The sequence below is a fragment of the Aquarana catesbeiana genome, linkage group LG04 (assembly GCF_042186555.1).
Source record: "Aquarana catesbeiana isolate 2022-GZ linkage group LG04, ASM4218655v1, whole genome shotgun sequence".
Classification (NCBI taxonomy): domain Eukaryota; kingdom Metazoa; phylum Chordata; class Amphibia; order Anura; family Ranidae; genus Aquarana; species Aquarana catesbeiana.
Window position 1 is genome coordinate 677,142,434 of NC_133327.1, and position 17,096 is coordinate 677,159,529.

At 50.8% G+C, this 17,096-nt stretch overlaps 1 protein-coding gene across 5 annotated transcripts in view; it reads right to left on the reverse strand.

Annotated features, from left to right (window-relative positions):
* Positions 1-17,096, reverse strand: part of DLK2 (delta like non-canonical Notch ligand 2) — a 57,594-nt gene that overhangs the window by 21,150 nt on the left and 19,348 nt on the right. For 2 of the 5 annotated variants that reach the window (XM_073628671.1, XM_073628670.1), the window contains one exon: positions 10,204-10,389. The exons of 1 other annotated variant lie outside the window; for it this stretch is intronic. The gene's annotated coding sequence lies outside the window, so the exon portion shown is untranslated. Of the gene's footprint in view, positions 1-7,881; positions 8,192-10,203; positions 10,676-10,731; positions 10,924-17,096 lie in introns of those variants that run through there. 2 more of the 5 variants (XM_073628672.1, XM_073628673.1) reach the window with 2 other exon arrangements.

Below are 17,096 nucleotides of genomic sequence, written 5' to 3' on the forward strand. Positions count from 1 at the left end.
GTCCTTTCTGAAACTGGATTACTACCTATTAATATACACATTGGGCCTATAAATATCTTCTGTGGTATTCAGTTGGGGTACCTGTTCCCACCTTCTCATAAATTCTGATTTATCATATACAATAATATGGGCCCTGCCCTGGGGGGGGGTACATAAAGAGAGACAGAGGAGAGTCAGTGAGAGAGACAGAGGAGGGACAGAGGGGAGATAGAGAAAGAGAGAGAGAAGTGGAGAGATAGAGGAGAGACAGTGAGAGAGACAGAGGGGAGATAAAGAAGGAGAGAGACAAATGAGAGACAGGGGAGAGAGAAAGAGGGGACATAGAGAAGAAGAGAGACAAAAAAGGGAGAGGCAGAGGAGACAGGGAGAGAGACAGAGGTGAGATAAAGAAAGAGACAAAGGGAGAGAGACAAAGGAGAGATGGAGAGAGACAGAGGAGAAACAGAGGGGAGATAAAGAAGGAGAGAGGCAAAAAGGGAAAAACAAAGGAGAGACAGGGAGAGAGACAGAGGGGAGAGACAGAGGGGAGATAAAGAAGGAAAGAGACAAAAGGGGAGAGATGGGAGAAACAGAGGAGAGATAAAAAAAGGAGAGAGGAAAAAGGGGGGAGAGACAGAGGAGAGAGACAGAGGGGAGATAAAGAAGGAGAGAGACAAATGAGAGACAGGGGAGAGAGATAGAGGGGACATAGAGAAGGAGAGAGACAAAAAAGGGAGAGGCAGAGGAGACAGAGAGAGAGACAGAGGAGAAACAGAGGGGAGATAAAGAAGGGGAGAGGCAAAAGGGGAGAGATGGGGGGACACAGAGAAGGAGACAGACAAAAAAGGGAAAAACAGAGGAGAGACAGGGAGAGAGACAGAGGGGATATAAAGAAAGAAAGAGACAAAAGGGGAGAGATGGGAGAAACAGAGGGGAGATAAAGAAGGAGAGAGACAGAAGGGGAGAGACAGGGGGGGACACAGAGAAGGAGACAGACAAAAAAGGGAAAAACAGAGGAGAGACAGGGAGAGAAACAGAGGGGAGATAGAAAAGGAGATAGACAAAAGGGGAGAGACAGAGGAGAGACAGGGAGAGAGATAGAGGAGAGAGACAGAGGGGAGATAAAGAAGGAGAGATGCAAAAGGAGAGAGACAGAGGGGGCATAGAGAAGCAGACAGACAAAAAGGGAAAAACAGAGGAGAGACGGGGAGAGAGACAGAGGGGATAGACAGAGGGGAGATAAAGAAGGAGAGAGGCAAAAGGGGAGAAACAGAGGAGAGACAGAGGGGAGATAGGGAAGGAGAGAGACAAAAGGAGAGAGACAGAAGACCAATAAAGAGACAGAGGGTAGACAGAGAGTGGGGCAGAGAGAAATAGAAAGAAAGAAAGAGAGATAATAGAAAAGAGAAATAGAGAAAAAACGGAGAGGATATACAAACAGATGGGAGATAGAGGGAGAGAAACAGTAGGAGACAAAGGAAAGACAAAGGGAGAGAGAGATAGAGAGGAGATAGAGAGAGAGAAGGTACAGATAAGAGCTACAGAAAAAAAGACAAGAGGAAGAGTGGGACAGACAGAAGGGATAGAGTGAGGTGAGAGAGATGGGAGATAAAAAACAAGAGATAAGGAGGGGGTAGAGAAGAAGAAGGAGGGGGAGATAAAGTGAGATAGAGAAGAAGAGGAAGGAGAGATATAGAGACAGTAGGGAGATAAGGGGAGACAGAAGAAAGGTAAAGGGAGACAGGGGGAAGATAGAGAAGAATTCAAAGGAGTGGTACAGAGAGACAGAGGGGAGATAAGAGGATACAGTAGAGTATTAAAGGTAGAAGGTATAAAAGGAGAGAAGGGGAGACAAAGAGAGACAGTGAAGAAATTGAGAGAGAGATAGAGAGGAAGACAAGGGAGGGGGACATAGAGAGTAAGATAAGCAGAGGAGAGATAGAAAGAGAGGCACAGGGGAGAAAGAGGCAGACAGGGGAAATAGGGAGGTAGACAGAGGGGAGATAGAGAAGGAGTCAGAGGGGAGTTAAAAGGAGACAGAGAGCAGAAAGACAGAGGGAAGATAGAGAGAGAGAAAGAAGGGAGATAGAGAAGGAGAAACGGAGGAGATAAATAAAGAGACAAGGGGGAAGAGGGAGGAGATAAAGGAAGGGAGACAGATTGGAGCTAGGACAGGAACGACAGAAGGGAAATAGATTGAGAAAAAGAGAGAGAGAGAGAGAGAGAGAGAGAGAGAGAAGATAGAGAGATGAAGATAGAGGGGGGTAGAGAGGGTAATAAGGGGAGACAGGCAAGATAAAGAAGAAGAAGTAGGGGACATAAACAGAGAAAGAGGGAGAAAAAAGGCGGACACTGGGGAGAGAGGCAGAGAGGTGGGGGGGGGTATTCAGAAGCAGACAAAGGGGAGATAGATTGAGGGAAAGAGAGACACAGGGACAGGGAGGAAATAGAAGGTGGAATAGGGAAACAGAGGTAGAGAGACAGAGGGGAAATATAAAAAGAAAGAGACAGAGGGGAGATAGAGAGAGAGACAGAGGGGAGATAGGGAGAGAGACAGATGGGGGAGAGAGACAGAGGGGAGATAGGGAGAGAGACAGAGGGGAGATAGGGAGAGAGACAGACAGGGGAGAGAGACAGAGGGGAGATAGGGAGAGAGACAGAGGGGAGTTAGGGAGAGAGACAGACAGAGGAGAGAGAAAGAGGGGAGATAGGGAGAGAGACAGAGGGGGAGAGAGACAGAGGGGAGATAGGGAGAGAGACAGGGGAGAGAGACAGAAGGGGAGATAGGGAGAGAGACAGACGGGGGGAGAGAGACAGACGGGGGGAGAGAGACAGAGGGGAGATAGGGAGAGAGACAGAGGGGAGTTAGGGAGAGAGACAGACAGGGGAGAGAGACAGAGGGGAGATAGGGAGAGAGACAGAGGGGAGATAGGGAGAGAGACAGACAGGGGAGAGAGACAGAGGGGAGATAGGGAGAGAGACAGAGGGGAGTTAGGGAGAGAGACAGACAGAGGAGAGAGAAAGAGGGGAGATAGGGAGAGAGACAGAGGGGAGATAGGGAGAGAGACAGAGGGGAGATAGGGAGAGAGACAGAGGGGAGATAGGGAGAGAGACAGACAGGGGAGAGAGACAGAGGGGAGATAGGGAGAGAGACAGAGGGGAGATAGGGAGAGAGACAGAGGGGAGATAGGGAGAGAGACAGAGGGGAGATAGGGAGAGAGATAGACAAGGGAGAGAGACAGAGGGGAGATAGGGAGAGAGACAGAGGGGAGATAGGGAGAGAGACAGACGGGGGGGAGAGACAGAGGGGAGATAGGGAGAGAGACACAGGGGAGATAGGGAGAGAGACAGAGGGGATATAGGGAGAAAGACAGACGGGGGAGAGAGACAGGGGGTTGAGAGGGAGACAGACAGAGGGGAGATAGGGAGAGAGAAAGAGGGGAGTTAGGGAGAGAGACAGACAGGGGAGAGAGACAGAGAGGAGATAGGGAGAGAAACAGACGGGGAGAGAGACAGAGGGGAGATAGGGAGAGAGACAGACGGGGGGAGAGAGACAGAGGAGAGATAGGGAGAGAGACAGAGGGGAGTTAGGGAGAGAGACAGATAGGGGAGAGAGACAGAGGGGAGATAGGGCGAGAGACAGAGGGGAGTTAGGGAGAGAGACAGACAGGGGAGAGAGAAAGAGGGGAGATAGGGTGAGAGACACAGGGGAGATAGGGAGAGAGACAGATGGGGGAGAGAGACAGAGGGGAGATAGGGAGAGAGACAGAGGGGAGATAGGGAGAGAGACAGACGGGGGAGAGAGACAGAGGGGAGATAGGGAGAGAGACAGACGGGGGGAGAGAGACAGAGGGGAGATAGGGGGAGAGACAGAGGGGAGTTAGGGAGAGAGACAGACAGGGGAGAGAGACAGAGGGGAGATAGGGAGAGAGACAGAGGGGAGATAGGGAGAGAGACAGAGGGGAGATAGGGAGAGAGACAGATGGGGGAGAGAGACAGAGGGGAGTTAGGGAGAGAGACAGGCAGGGGAGAGAGAAAGAGGGGAGATAGGGAGAGAGACAGAGGGGAGATAGGGAGAGAGACAGACAGGGGAGAGAGACAGAGGGTTGAGAGGAAGACAGACAGAGGGGAGATAGGGAGAGAGAAAGAGGGGAGTTAGGGAGAGAGACAGACAGGGGAGAGAGACAGAGAGGAGATAGGGAGAGAGACAGACGGGGAGAGAGACAGACAGGGGAGAGAGACAGAGAGGAGATAGGGAGAGAGACAGACGGGGAGAGAGACAGAGGGGAGATAGGGAGAGAGACAGACGGGGGAGAGAGACAGAGAGGAGATAGGGAGAGAGACAGACGGGGAGAGAGACAGAGGGGAGATAGGGAGAGAGACAGAGGGGAGTTAGGGAGAGCGACAGACAGGGGAGAGAGACAGAGGGGAGATAGGGAGAGAGACAGAGGGGAGATAGGGAGAGAGACAGACGGGGGGAGAGACAGAGGGGAGATAGGGAGAGAGACACAGGGGAGATAGGGAGAGAGACAGAGGGGAGATAGGGAGAGAAACAGACGGGGGGAGAGAGACAGAGGGGTGAGAGGGAGACAGACAGAGGGGAGATAGGGAGAGAGACAGAGGGGAGATAGGGAGAGAGACAGAGGGGTGAGAGGGAGACAGACAAAGGGGAGATAGGGAGAGAGACAGAGGGGAGTTAGGGAGAGAGACAGACAGGGGAGAGAGACAGAGGGGAGATAGGGAGAGAGACAGAGGGGAGATAGGGAGAGAGGCAGATGGGGGAGAGAGACGGAGGGGAGATAGGGAGAGAGACAGATGGGGGAGAGAGACAGAGGGGAGATAAGGAGAGAGACAGAGGGGAGATAGGGAGAGAGGCAGACGGGGGGAGAGAGACGGAGGGGAGATAGGGAGAGAGACAGATGGGGGAGAGAGACAGAGGGGAGATAAGGAGAGAGACAGAGGGGAGATAGGGAGAGAGGCAGACGGGGGAGAGAGATGGAGGGGAGATAGGGAGAGAGACAGAGGGGGAGAGAGACAGAAGGGAGATAGGGAGAGAGACAGAGGGGAGATAGGGAGAGAGACAGAGGGGAGATAGGGAGAGAGACAGAGGGGAGATAGGGAGAGAGACAGAGGGGAGATAGGGAGAGAGACAGACGGGGGGAGAGACAGAGGGGAGATAGGGAGAGAGACACAGGGGAGATAGGGAGAGAGACACAGGGGAGATAGGGAGAGAGACAGACGGGGGAGAGAGACAGAGGGGGGAGTGAGACAGAGGGGTGAGAGGGAGACAGACAGAGGGGAGTTAGGGAGAGAGACAGAGGGGAGATAGGGAGAGAGACAGAGGGGTGAGAGGGAGAGAGACAGAGGGGTGAGAGGGAGAGAGACAGAGGGGAGATAGGGAGAGAGGCAGAAGGGGGAGAGAGACGGAGGGGAGATAGGGAGAGAAACAGATGGGGGAGAGAGACGGAGGGGAGATAGGGAGAGAGACAGATGGGGGAGAGAGACAGAGGGGAGATAAGGAGAGAGACAGAGGGGAGATAGGGAGAGAGGCAGACGGGGGAGAGAGACAGAGGGGAGATAGGGAGAGAGACAGATGGGGGAGAGAGACAGAGGGGAGATAGGGAGAGAGACAGAGGGGAGATAGGGAGAGAGGCAGACGGGGGAGAGAGATGGAGGGGAGATAGGGAGAGAGACAGAGGGGGAGAGAGACAGAAGGGAGATAGGGAGAGAGACAGAGGGGAGATAGGGAGAGAGACAGAGGGGAGATAGGGAGAGAGACAGAGGGGAGATAGGGAGAGAGACAGACGGGAGATAGGGAGAGAGACAGACGGGGGGGAGAGACAGAGGGGAGTCAGGGAGAGAGACACAGGGGAGATAGGGAGAGAGACACAGGGGAGATAGGGAGAGAGACAGACGGGGGAGAGAGACAGAGGGGGGAGTGAGACAGAGGGGTGAGAGGGAGACAGACAGAGAGGAGATAGGGAGAGAGACAGAGGGGAGATAGGGAGAGAGACAGAGGGGTGAGAGGGAGACAGACAGAGGGGAGATAGGGAGAGAGACAGAGGGGAGTTAGGGAGAGAGACAGACAGGGGAGAGAGACAGAGGGGAGATAGGGAGAGAGACAGAGGGGAGATAGGGAGAGAGGCAGACGGGGGAGAGAGACAGAGGGGAGATAGGGAGAGAGACAGATGGGGGAGAGAGACAGAGGGGAGATAGGGAGAGAGGCAGACGGGGGAGAGAGACAGAGGGGAGATAGGGAGAGAGACAGATGGGGGAGAGAGACAGAAGGGAGATAGGGAGAGAGACAGAGGGGAGATAGGGAGAGAGACAGAGGGGAGATAGGGAGAGAGACAGACGGGGGGGAGAGACAGAGGGGAGATAGGGAGAGAGACAGAGGGGATATAGGGAGAGAGACAGAGGGGAGATAGGGAGAGAGACAGATGGGGGAGAGAGACAGAGGGGAGATAGGGAGAGAGACAGACGGGGGGGAGAGACAGAGGGGAGATAGGGAGAGAGACAGAGGGGATATAGGGAGAGAGGCAGACGGGGTAGAGAGACAGAGGGGAGATAGGGAGAGAGACAGATGGGGGAGAGAGACAGAGGGGAGATAAGGAGAGAGACAGAGGGGAGATAGGGAGAGAGGCAGACGGGGGAGAGAGATGGAGGGGAGATAGGGAGAGAGACAGAAGGGAGATAGGGAGAGAGACAGAGGGGAGATAGGGAGAGAGACAGATGGGGGGGGGAGACAGAGGGGAGATAGGGAGAGAGACAGAGGGGAGATAGGGAGAGAGACAGATGGGGGGGAGAGACAGCGGGGAGATAGGGAGAGAGAGAGAGGGGAGATAGGGAGAGAGACAGACGGGGAGAGAGACAGAGGGGGGAGTGAGACAGAGGGGTGAGAGGGAGACAGACAGAGGGGAGATAGGGAGAGAGACAGAGGGGAGATAGGGAGAGAGACAGAGGGGAGATAGGGAGAGAGACAGAGGGGTGAGAGGGAGACAGACAGAGGGGAGAGAGACAGACGGGGAGAGAGACAGAGGGGAGATAGGGAGAGAGACGGAGGGGAGATAGGGAGAGAGACAGACGGGGGAGAGAGACAGAGGGGAGATAGGGAGAGAGACACAGGGGAGATAGGGAGAGAGACAGAGGGGAGATAGGGAGAGAGACAGACGGGGGAGAGAAACAGAGGGGAGATAGGGAGAGAGACAGAGGGGAGATAGGGAGAGAAACAGACGGGGAAGAGAAACAGAGGGGCAATAGGGAGAGAGACAGAGGGGAGATAGGGAGAAAGACAGAGGGGAGATAGGGCGAAAGACAGAGGGGAGATAGGGCGAGAGACAGAGGGGAGATAGGGCGAGAGACAGAGGGGAGATAGGGCGAGAGACAGAGGGGAGATAGGGCGAGAGACAGAGGGTAGATAGGGCGAGAGACAGAGGGGAGATAGGGAGAGAGACAGACGGGGGAGAGAGACAGAGGGGAGATAGGGCGAGAGACAGAGGGGAGAGAGGGCGAGAGACAGACGGGGGGAGAGAGACAGAGGAGAGATAGGGAGAGAGACAGACAGGGGAGAGAGACAGAGGGGAGATAGAGATAGACAGAGGGGCAATAGAAATAGGGGTGACAGAGGGGAGAAAGAGAGACAGAAAGATGTGGAGAAGGGTGCCTGTATATTAGAAGGAGGTTGGATGCCCTGTATATTGGATAAAGGCATTTGTACATTTACAGGTAGGGAGGGGCATTCTGGCATAGAGGTGCCTGTATATAAGATAATGGTATACATACAGTACACACAGGTGGGTTGGGGGGCTCTCCTGGCATACAGGTGCCTGTATATAGATGATGGTATACAGTATATACAAAGACAGGTGGGGGGGCTTTCTGAATGCTTAGGCAGGAAATTACCTTTACTTCCTCTTTATGATTTCGTCTCTAGTCTAATCCAGACAAGCAGGGGCTTCTCTATCCGGCAGCTGGCCAAATTCCTCTGTGTCCTGAGTATTAGGAATCCAGTGACAGTCACATGTGGCCCCAGCAAAGTGGAGGGGCCTGGCACCAGAAATCTCCTGGATCCCGATTTATAGAACAAAGATCACTCTTCACCTCCAGAATTCTGAATCTGGAACAAAATCTCTGAAATTTCTGTCTGCCATCATTCCCGTTTCCCAAAATCCAGAGAACTCGCCACAGTCAGGGGATCCACAAGATCCCAAACCTGTATGAGCAGAGAATTTACCATAGTAGATTATCCACTGTGTAATATACAGGGTTCCCTAGAGGGGATTATAATACAGAGGGATCTGACCCCAGTCTAATGTAATATACATGGATCTGACCCCAGACTATTATAATCCAGAGGGATCTGACTTCAGACTGTTATAATTCAGAGAGATTTGACCCCAGAATATTATAATAAGGAGAGATCTGACTCCAGACTATTATAATAAAGAGAGATCTGACTCCAGACTATTACAATACAGAGGAATCTAACCAGAGACTATTATAATAGAGAAAGATCTGACCCCAGAATATTGTAATACAGAGAGATCTGACCCCAGACTATTATAATACAGGGAGATTTGACCCCCGAATATTATAATATACAGAGATGTGAACCCAGACTTTTTTAAAACAGAGAAATCTGACGCCAGAGTATTAAAATAAAAAATATGTGACCGCAGGCTATGATAACGCAGAGAGATCAGACCATGCTATTGCAACATGGAGAGATCTGACTCCAGACAATAATATTACAGAGAGACCTGACCCCAGACTATTGTAATACATAGAGACCTGACCCCAGACTATTATAATACTGAGAGATCTGACCTCATACTATTTTAATAAATAGAGATCTGACCCCAGACTATTATAATAAATAGAGATCTGACCCCAGACTATTATAATAAATAGAGATCTGACCCCAGACTATTATAATACAGAGATATCTGACACCAGACTATTATAATACAGAGAGACCAGACTTCATACTATTATAATAAATAGAGATCTGACCCCATACTATTAGGACACAAAGAGATTTGACCTCATACTATTATAATACAGAGAGATCTGAACCCAGACTATTATAATACAGAGAGATCTGACCCCATACTATTATAATACAGAGAGATCTGACACCAAACTATTATAATACAGAGAGACCAGACATCATACTATTATAATAAATAGAGATCTGACCCCATACTATTAGGACACAAAGAGATTTGACCTCATACTATTATAATACAGAGAGATCTGAACCCAGACTATTATAATACAGAGAGATCTGACCCCATACTATTATAATACAGAGAGACCAGACATCATACTATTATAATACAGAGAGACCAGACATCATACTATTATAATACAGAGAGACCAGACATCATACTATTATAATACAGAGAGACCAGACATCATACTATTATAATAAATAGAGATCTGACCCCAGACTTTTATAACACAGAGAGATCAGACCTCATACCATTATAATACAGAGAGATCTGACCCCATACTATTATAATAAAGAGAGATCTAACCCTAGACTATAATAATACAGAGAGACCAGACATCATACTATTATAATAAATAGAGATCTGACCCCATACTATTAAAACAAAAAGAGATTTGACCTCATACTATTATAATACAGGGAGATCTGACCCCAGACTATTATAATTAAGGGAGATCTGACCCCAGACTATTATAATTAAGGGAGATCTGACCCCAGACTATTATATTACAGAGAGATCTGACCCCAGACAATTATATTACAGAGAGATCTGATCCCAGACTATTATAATACAGAGAGATCTGACTCCATACTATTATAATACAGAGAGATCTGACCCCAGACAATTATATTACAGAGAGATCTGATCCCAGACTATTATAATACAGAGAGATCTGACTCCATACTATTATAATACAGAGAGATCTGACTCCATACTATTATAATACAGAGAGATCTGACCCCAGACAATTATAATACAGAGAGATCTGATCCCAGACTATTATAATACAGAGAGATCTGACTCCATACTATTATAATACAGAGAGATCTGATCCCAGACTATTATAATACAGAGAGATCTCACCCCATACAATTATAATACAGAGAGATCTGACCCCATACTATTATAATACAGGGAGATCTCACCCCATACTATTATAATACAGGGAGATTTCATCCCAGACTATTATAATACAGGGGGGAATACTAACCTTAGATTCTGGCGTACATCAGTATATTATCCCAGAAAAGAAATCCCTGTGTTTTCCATCCAGCCTTCCCAAACAACTTGTAATCCACTTGGTTTATTTTAATCCAGTGTGACCCAGTAGTCGGTGGGATCTGGTAGCAGGAGCGGTGTCCCTGTGCCAGGTTTGGCCCCCTGGTGGGGAAGGTACCTGGAGGAAAGGTGAGCAAGGGAGCAGTCAGTCCTGATAAGAGGAATCTCGGTGCAGGCGTACACTTGTACTGACACACACACCTTCCCTTTAATCCCCCAAGCAAAGAACGAAAAAAGGCAAAGAGAGGCCGCTACATAAGAACAGCGTCACATGGGGCCAGAACCCCCCCAAAAAATCGCTCTGCGTCCAGCTAGAAGGCCATTGTCATCCAAGGGTGGTCTTCTTAACATATGGAAACAAATGTTTAAGCCATCTCCCCCCCCCCCCCTCCTCCCAGCAGGCTCTCTCCCATGCTCATCCCACAATATCCATCTCAAAGTACATGAGCCCCCCCCTCACCCCCAGCTCAGTGTAACAGGATCTATCTATTGTTCCCTATATTTGACAGGAGATCAGAGAGTGCGTGTGTGTGTGGGGAGGAGGGTGGCGTGCGCCTGTGTTTGGCTAGTGCCTCATTCTCCACATGCCCAGGATTTCTCAGGAATAACTGGCCGCAGAGCTTGCAGGAAAATGGTGGGATGCAGCGCATGATCCAGAATTAACGTTCCCCCACCATTGCGGCTGCTCTAATCCTCGTGATTTCTGGAATCCCCCAGGGGGAAGAGTAAATAGATAGGTCAAGGGTGACATGAGAGGCCACATAATACTGAGTCTACTGCGACTGTATAATATCGAGATGGGGCAGACATTTTTTTTTTTTTTTTTTTTGTGCCAACCGGAGTCACCTTGTTTGGAAAAGTGTTACCAGAAGGAGGTTATAGGGTCACCCGCTGCAAGCTCTAGAATTCCCTTTAACTCGTCTCTAACTATGCTGGGAATGGAAACTGCTCTCCTGTGACAGAAGGGTGACAAATGAATGCCACGTGGGGGCTCATTAGGAGTAGTTCAGACAGTTAACTGCCTACCAGAGGAGCAGGGAGATGGGAAGGGAGGACAGAGAAGGAGCAGGGAGGACAGAGACGGGAAGGGAGGACAGAGAAAGAGCAGGGAGGACAGAGACGGGAAGGGAGGACAGAGAAGGAGCAGGGAGGACAGAGAAGGAGCAGGGATGCTAGAGATGGGAAGGGAGGACAGAGAAGGGAAGGGAGGAGAGAGAAGGGAAGGGAGGAGAGAGAGGGAGCAGGAAGGACAGAGAAGATGCAGGGAGGACAGAGAAGGAGCAGGGAGGACAGAGAAGGTGCAAGGAGGACAGAGAAGGAGCAGGGAGGATAGAGAAGGAGCAGGGAGGATAGAGATGGGAAGGGAGGACAGGAAGGTGCAGGGAGGACAGATAAGTAGCAGGGAGGATAGCAATGGGAAGGGAGGACAGAGAAGGAGCGGGGAGGATAGAGATGGTAAGGGAGGACAGAGAAGGAGCAGAGAGGACAGAGAAGAAGGAGGGAGAGAAGGATCAGGGAGGACGGAGAAGGAGCAGGGAGGACAGAGAAGGAGCAGGGAGGACAAAGAAGGAGCAGGGAGGACAGAGACGGGAAGGGAGGACAGAAAAGGAGCAGGGAGGATAGAGAAGAAGCAGGGAGGATAGAGATGGGAAGGGAGGACAGAGAAGGAGCAGGGAGGATAGAGAAGGAGCAGGGAGGACAGAGATGGGAAGGGAGGACAGAGAAGGAGCAGGGAGGTTAGAGATGGGAAGGGAGGACAGAGAAGGAGCAGGAAGGATAGTGATGGGAAGGGAGGACAGAGAAGGAGCGGGGAGAATAGAGACGGGAAGGGAGGACAGAGAAGGAGCAGGGAGGGCAGAGAAGGAGCAGGGAGGATAAAGAAGGAGCAGGGAGGACAGAGAAGGAGCAGGGATGCTAGAGATGGGAAGGGAGGACAGAGAAGGGAAGGGAAGAAAGAGAGGGAGCAGGAAGGACAGAGAAGGTGTAGGGAGGACAGAGAAGGAGCAGGGAGGATAGAGATGCGAAGGGATGACAGAGAAGGTGCAGGGAGGACAGATAAGTAGCAGGGAGGATAGCGATGGGAAGGGAGGACAGAGAAGGAGCAGGGAGGACAGAGAAGGAGCAGGGAGGATAGGGATGGTAAGGGAGGACAGAGAAGGAGCAGGGAGGACAGAGAAGAAGCAGGGAGGACGGAGAGAAGGAGCAGGGAGGATGGAGAAGGAGCAGGGAGGATGGAGAAGGAGCAGGGAGGACAGAAAAGGAGCAGGGAGGGTAGATATGGGAAGGTAGGACAGAGAAGGAGCAGGGAGGATAGAGATGGGAAGGGAGAATAGAGAAGGTGCAGGAAGGACAGATAAGTAGCAGGGAGGATAGCGATGGGAAGGGAGGACAGAGAAGGAGCAAGGAGGATAGAGAAGGGAAGGGAGGACAGAGAAAGAGCAGGGAGGACAGAGAAGGAGCAGGGAGGACAGAGAAGAAGCAGGGAGGACAGAGAAGAAGCAGGGAGGACAGAGAAGAAGCAGGGAGGACGAAGAAGGAGCAGGGAGAATAGAGATGGGAAGGGAGGACAGAGAAAGAGCAGGGAGGACAGAGAAGGAGCAGTGAGGACAGAGAAGAAGCAGGGAGGACAAAGAAGGAGCAGGAAGGATAGAGATGGGAAGGGAGGACAGAGAAGGAGCAGGGAGGACAGAGAAGAAGCAGGGAGGACAGAGAAGAAGCAGGGAGGATGGAGAAGGAGCAGGGAGGATGGAGAAGGAGCAGGGAGGACAGAAAAGGAGCAGGGAGGGTAGAGATGGGAAGGGAGGACAGAAAAGGAGCAGGGAGGGTAGATATGGGAAGGTAGGACAGAGAAGGTGCAGGAAGGACAGAGAAGGAGCAGGGAGGACAGAGAAGGAGCAGAGAGGATGGAGATAGGAAGGGAGGACAGGGAAGGAGCAGGGAGGATAGAGATGGGAAGGGAGGACAGGGAAGGAGCAGGGAGGATAGATATGAAGCAGTGAGGCAGAGAAGAAGCAGAGAGGATAGAGAGTAAGCAGAGAACACAGAGAAAGAGCAGAGAGGATACAGAAGGAGCAGGGACAGAAAAAAGGGGGCAGAGAAGGAGCAGGAAGGACAGAAAAGGAGCAGGAAGGACAGAGAAGGAGCAGGGAGGACAGAGAAAGAGAGCAGGGAGATAGAAGGGAGGGCAGAGAAGGAGCAGAGAGAACAGAAAGAGAGAGCAGGTAGATAGCAGGGAGGGCAGAGAAGGAGCAGATAGGACAGAGAAAGAACAGAGAGGACAGCGAAGCAGCAGAGAGGACAGAGAGAGAGAGAGCAGGGAGGGCAGAGAAGGAGCAGGGGGATGGGGAGAGAGGGCAGAGAAGGAGCAGAGAGAGAGAGCAGGAAGAGCAGAGAAGCAGTAGGAAGAATGGAAATGGGAAGAGAGGACAGAGATGGAGCAGAGAGGGTCAAGTACAAGCATGAAGGAAAAAAAAGAGCAGAGAGGAAAGAAATAGAGCAGGGAGGACAGAGAGAGAGGACAGAGAAGGAGCAGAGAGGACAGATAAGGCAGAGAGAGAGAGAGAGCAGGGAGGACAGAGAAGAAGCAGGGAGGACGGAGAAGGAGCAGGGAGGGTAGAGATGGGAAAGGAGAACAGAGAAGGAGCAGGGAGGAAAGAGAAGGAGCAGAGAGGAAAGAGAAGGAGCAGAGAGGATGGAGAAGGAGCTGAGAGGACAGAGAAGGAGCAGAGAGGACAGATAGGGCAGAGAAAGAGAGAGCAGGGAGGGCAGAGAAGGAGCAGGAAGGATGGAAATGGGAAGCGAGGACAGAGATGGAGCAGAGAGGGCAGAGAAGGAGCAAAGAGAACAAAGAAGGGACAGAGATGGAGCAAAGAAGACAGAGATGAGGCAATGAGGGGGACAGAGATGGAGAGAGAAGAAGCAAGGAGATCAGAGAAGAACAGAGTGGACATGAATGGAGCAGGAAGGACAAAGATGGGACAGGGACGTCAGAGAAGGAGCAAAGAGGATAGAGATGGAGCAGAGAGGACAGATATAGAAAGAAGGAGCAGGAAGAACAAACCCACAGAGAAAAAAGGCATATAGGCTAGGGATGGAGCAGGGAGGACAGAGATGCAGAGAGAAAGAGCAGAGAGGACAGAGAAGTAGGGGGGGGGGGGGGCAGAGATGGAGTGGGAAAGAGCAAAGAGGACAGAGAGAGAACAGAGAGGACAGGGATGGAGCAGACAGGATAGAGAAGAAGCGGGAAGGCAGAGACCAGTCCACATGTCCCTCTCTTGGCGGGAGCAAGTGGACAGGTTCTCTTTTTTTCTGTATGAAATGGAAAACTTAAATTATTTACTTAAATATATAATTTTTTTTAAATGTTATAAATGAATTGATTAGGACCCCTACACAGACATAACCATAGTACATACTGTATACCTTTCAGACAATGTGTGCACATTTGTTAGTTATCTGATTCTACCATTGTTCTTCCGTCTGTCTGTGTCCTGCTGGATCCTTTGCTGCACATTCTCAGCTAGGAAGGGTTAAGTGTCAGCTCAGCCCCCAGGCACATCAGCTGGTGTGACCCCCTGCGTCTGGCACGTGCTGGAGGTCACCCTGAGGCTGGATATTCAGCTGGCACTTGACCTTGTCTACCTGGTTGTCAGGATCAGAAGAGGCCGAGGAACAGCTGGCCTCAGCTGTGACATAATGGTGGGCTGCCCCCCTCCTATCCCTAAACTGCCCTTTGCCAGTCCACTACTGCCCCCCTCCAATCCCTCCTCTATCCCCCCTGTCCCTCTGCTGTGCTCCATTATAGAGTCTCTTGTCCCCCTCCTATCTCTCTGCCTCTGTCCCCCTACTCCCTCTTTGCTCTTTGTTTGCCCATACATCCAAGAAAGTTCTAAAAGAACCAAACACACCAGAACATGTTATATGTTGGATTGGTAAAGTTCTGTCGACGGTTTTCAATTTTTGTTACTTTCAGGTAGCGGCTGCCATGCCATATAATATTTTTTGGTGTAAAATATATTTTTCAGTATACCCAGCAGCCCCTATCACATGGGCCATGTCTGTTCTGATCACCAGGAGATCCATGAACAAGTTCCTGGCTGAATCTGAGAAGAACGGAACCAATGTCACTTTTGTGACATCCATGTCCATTCATTTTTTTGCTGCAGGAGCTTTCCAGACCCATATTAGATCTATGGGTGGCCTGATGTAAATAGACTTGTGTCCGTTTATATCAAACTTCCCGTGATCCATCATATTTGGGTAAAAAAAAAAAAAAATGGAAAAGGACGAACACCTTCTACATTTTTTTCCAGACCATGATGATCCTGGAGGTAATTGAATGTACATGGGTGCATGCCCCTTTACATTCGCCTGCCATAGACTTCCACGGAACTTCTAATCAGGTCTGCTGTGAAAAACCGACAGGTGGACCTGATCAGACCACCCATGTGAAAGGAGCCCCAAGCTATTTGTGTCAAATATTTGTGTGCTGAAGCTCCTCAAAAACAAACATGCCAGGGTTCTACACCTTCTCTTTTATTGCTCTCAGCCTACTCCACATCTCCAAATTCCTTTATTTTTTGGCTGCTGTGATCTGACTTCCTGTTAGAGGGTGCCTACGTTGTTCTCCATGGTCCCACTGTATGATAGAACCTAGCCACCCTCTCTTACTCGCTTCCAAGATGGACTAGGGTAGTGGTCTCCAAACTGTGTCTCGAGGGCCGGATGTGGCCCTTTGCCTGCCTTTATCTGGCCCTTGGGGCATTTCTCCTCCAACACCAGTGATGGGATGCCATTCCTTCCACTGACACCAATGATGGGGCACTATTCCTCCCACTTAGGACTTTGATGGGGCACTATTCCTTCCATTAAAACCAACAACGGGGCATTGTGTGCCCCACTGGCCACACTGCTGAGACAGCAGCAGCCGCCATGGAGTGAAAGGGGGCAGGGCTGAGCCTAGGACAGCCCGGGTTTAGAATTATGTGTCCGGGTTTCAGGCAGACTGAAACCCCGGACACATTATTCAGACCTGGGCTGTGGCTCCCCAAGTAACCAAGATAGTCACACACAAATCTGTTGCCATCCAGGAGCTGTGGGCGGCTGTCTGGGGGCAGGTTTGGCATCACTGGGGGGGGCAGATGATGTCAGCAAGAGAAATTTAGCCGCACAAACTGTTTGCTGAGGCACGCTATGCGCACTGCATTACCTCTCTCCTTGGGGCACCCAAGGGTGTGCCAGGCCGCTAAAGTGTTCGGGTTTGGCTGGAAGAAAAGGTGGCAACCCTAGCTGGGCCACGACTCTGTGTGTGAATGGACACACAAAGCAGCGGCTCGAGAGCAAGTCTGCTTTGGGTGCCGCCAGCTTGCTCTGGGGGCACTTGGCAGGATAGAGGATCCAGGAGAGCCGGCGGGGGACCCGAGAAGAGGCAGATCGGGGGTACTCTGTGCAAAACCACTGCACAGAGCAGGTAAGTATAACGTGTTTGTTATGGCTATTAGATTGTAAGCTCTTCTGTGCAGGGCCCTCTTATGCCACGTACACACGGTCGGACTTTTCGTCTACAAAAGTCCGACGGACCCCGACGGACTAAAGCTGGCTGACAATCCAATCGTGTGTGGGCTTCCCCGGACTTTCAACGGACTTTTCCAGCCGCAAATCTGACGGACTTTAGATTTGAAACATGCTTCAAATCTTTACATCGTAACTACGCCGGACCCAGAAATCCGCTCGTCTGTATGGTAGTCCGACTGACAAAAACCCACGCTAGGGCAGCTATTGGCTACTGGCTATCAACTTCCTTATTTTAGTCCGGTGTACGTCATC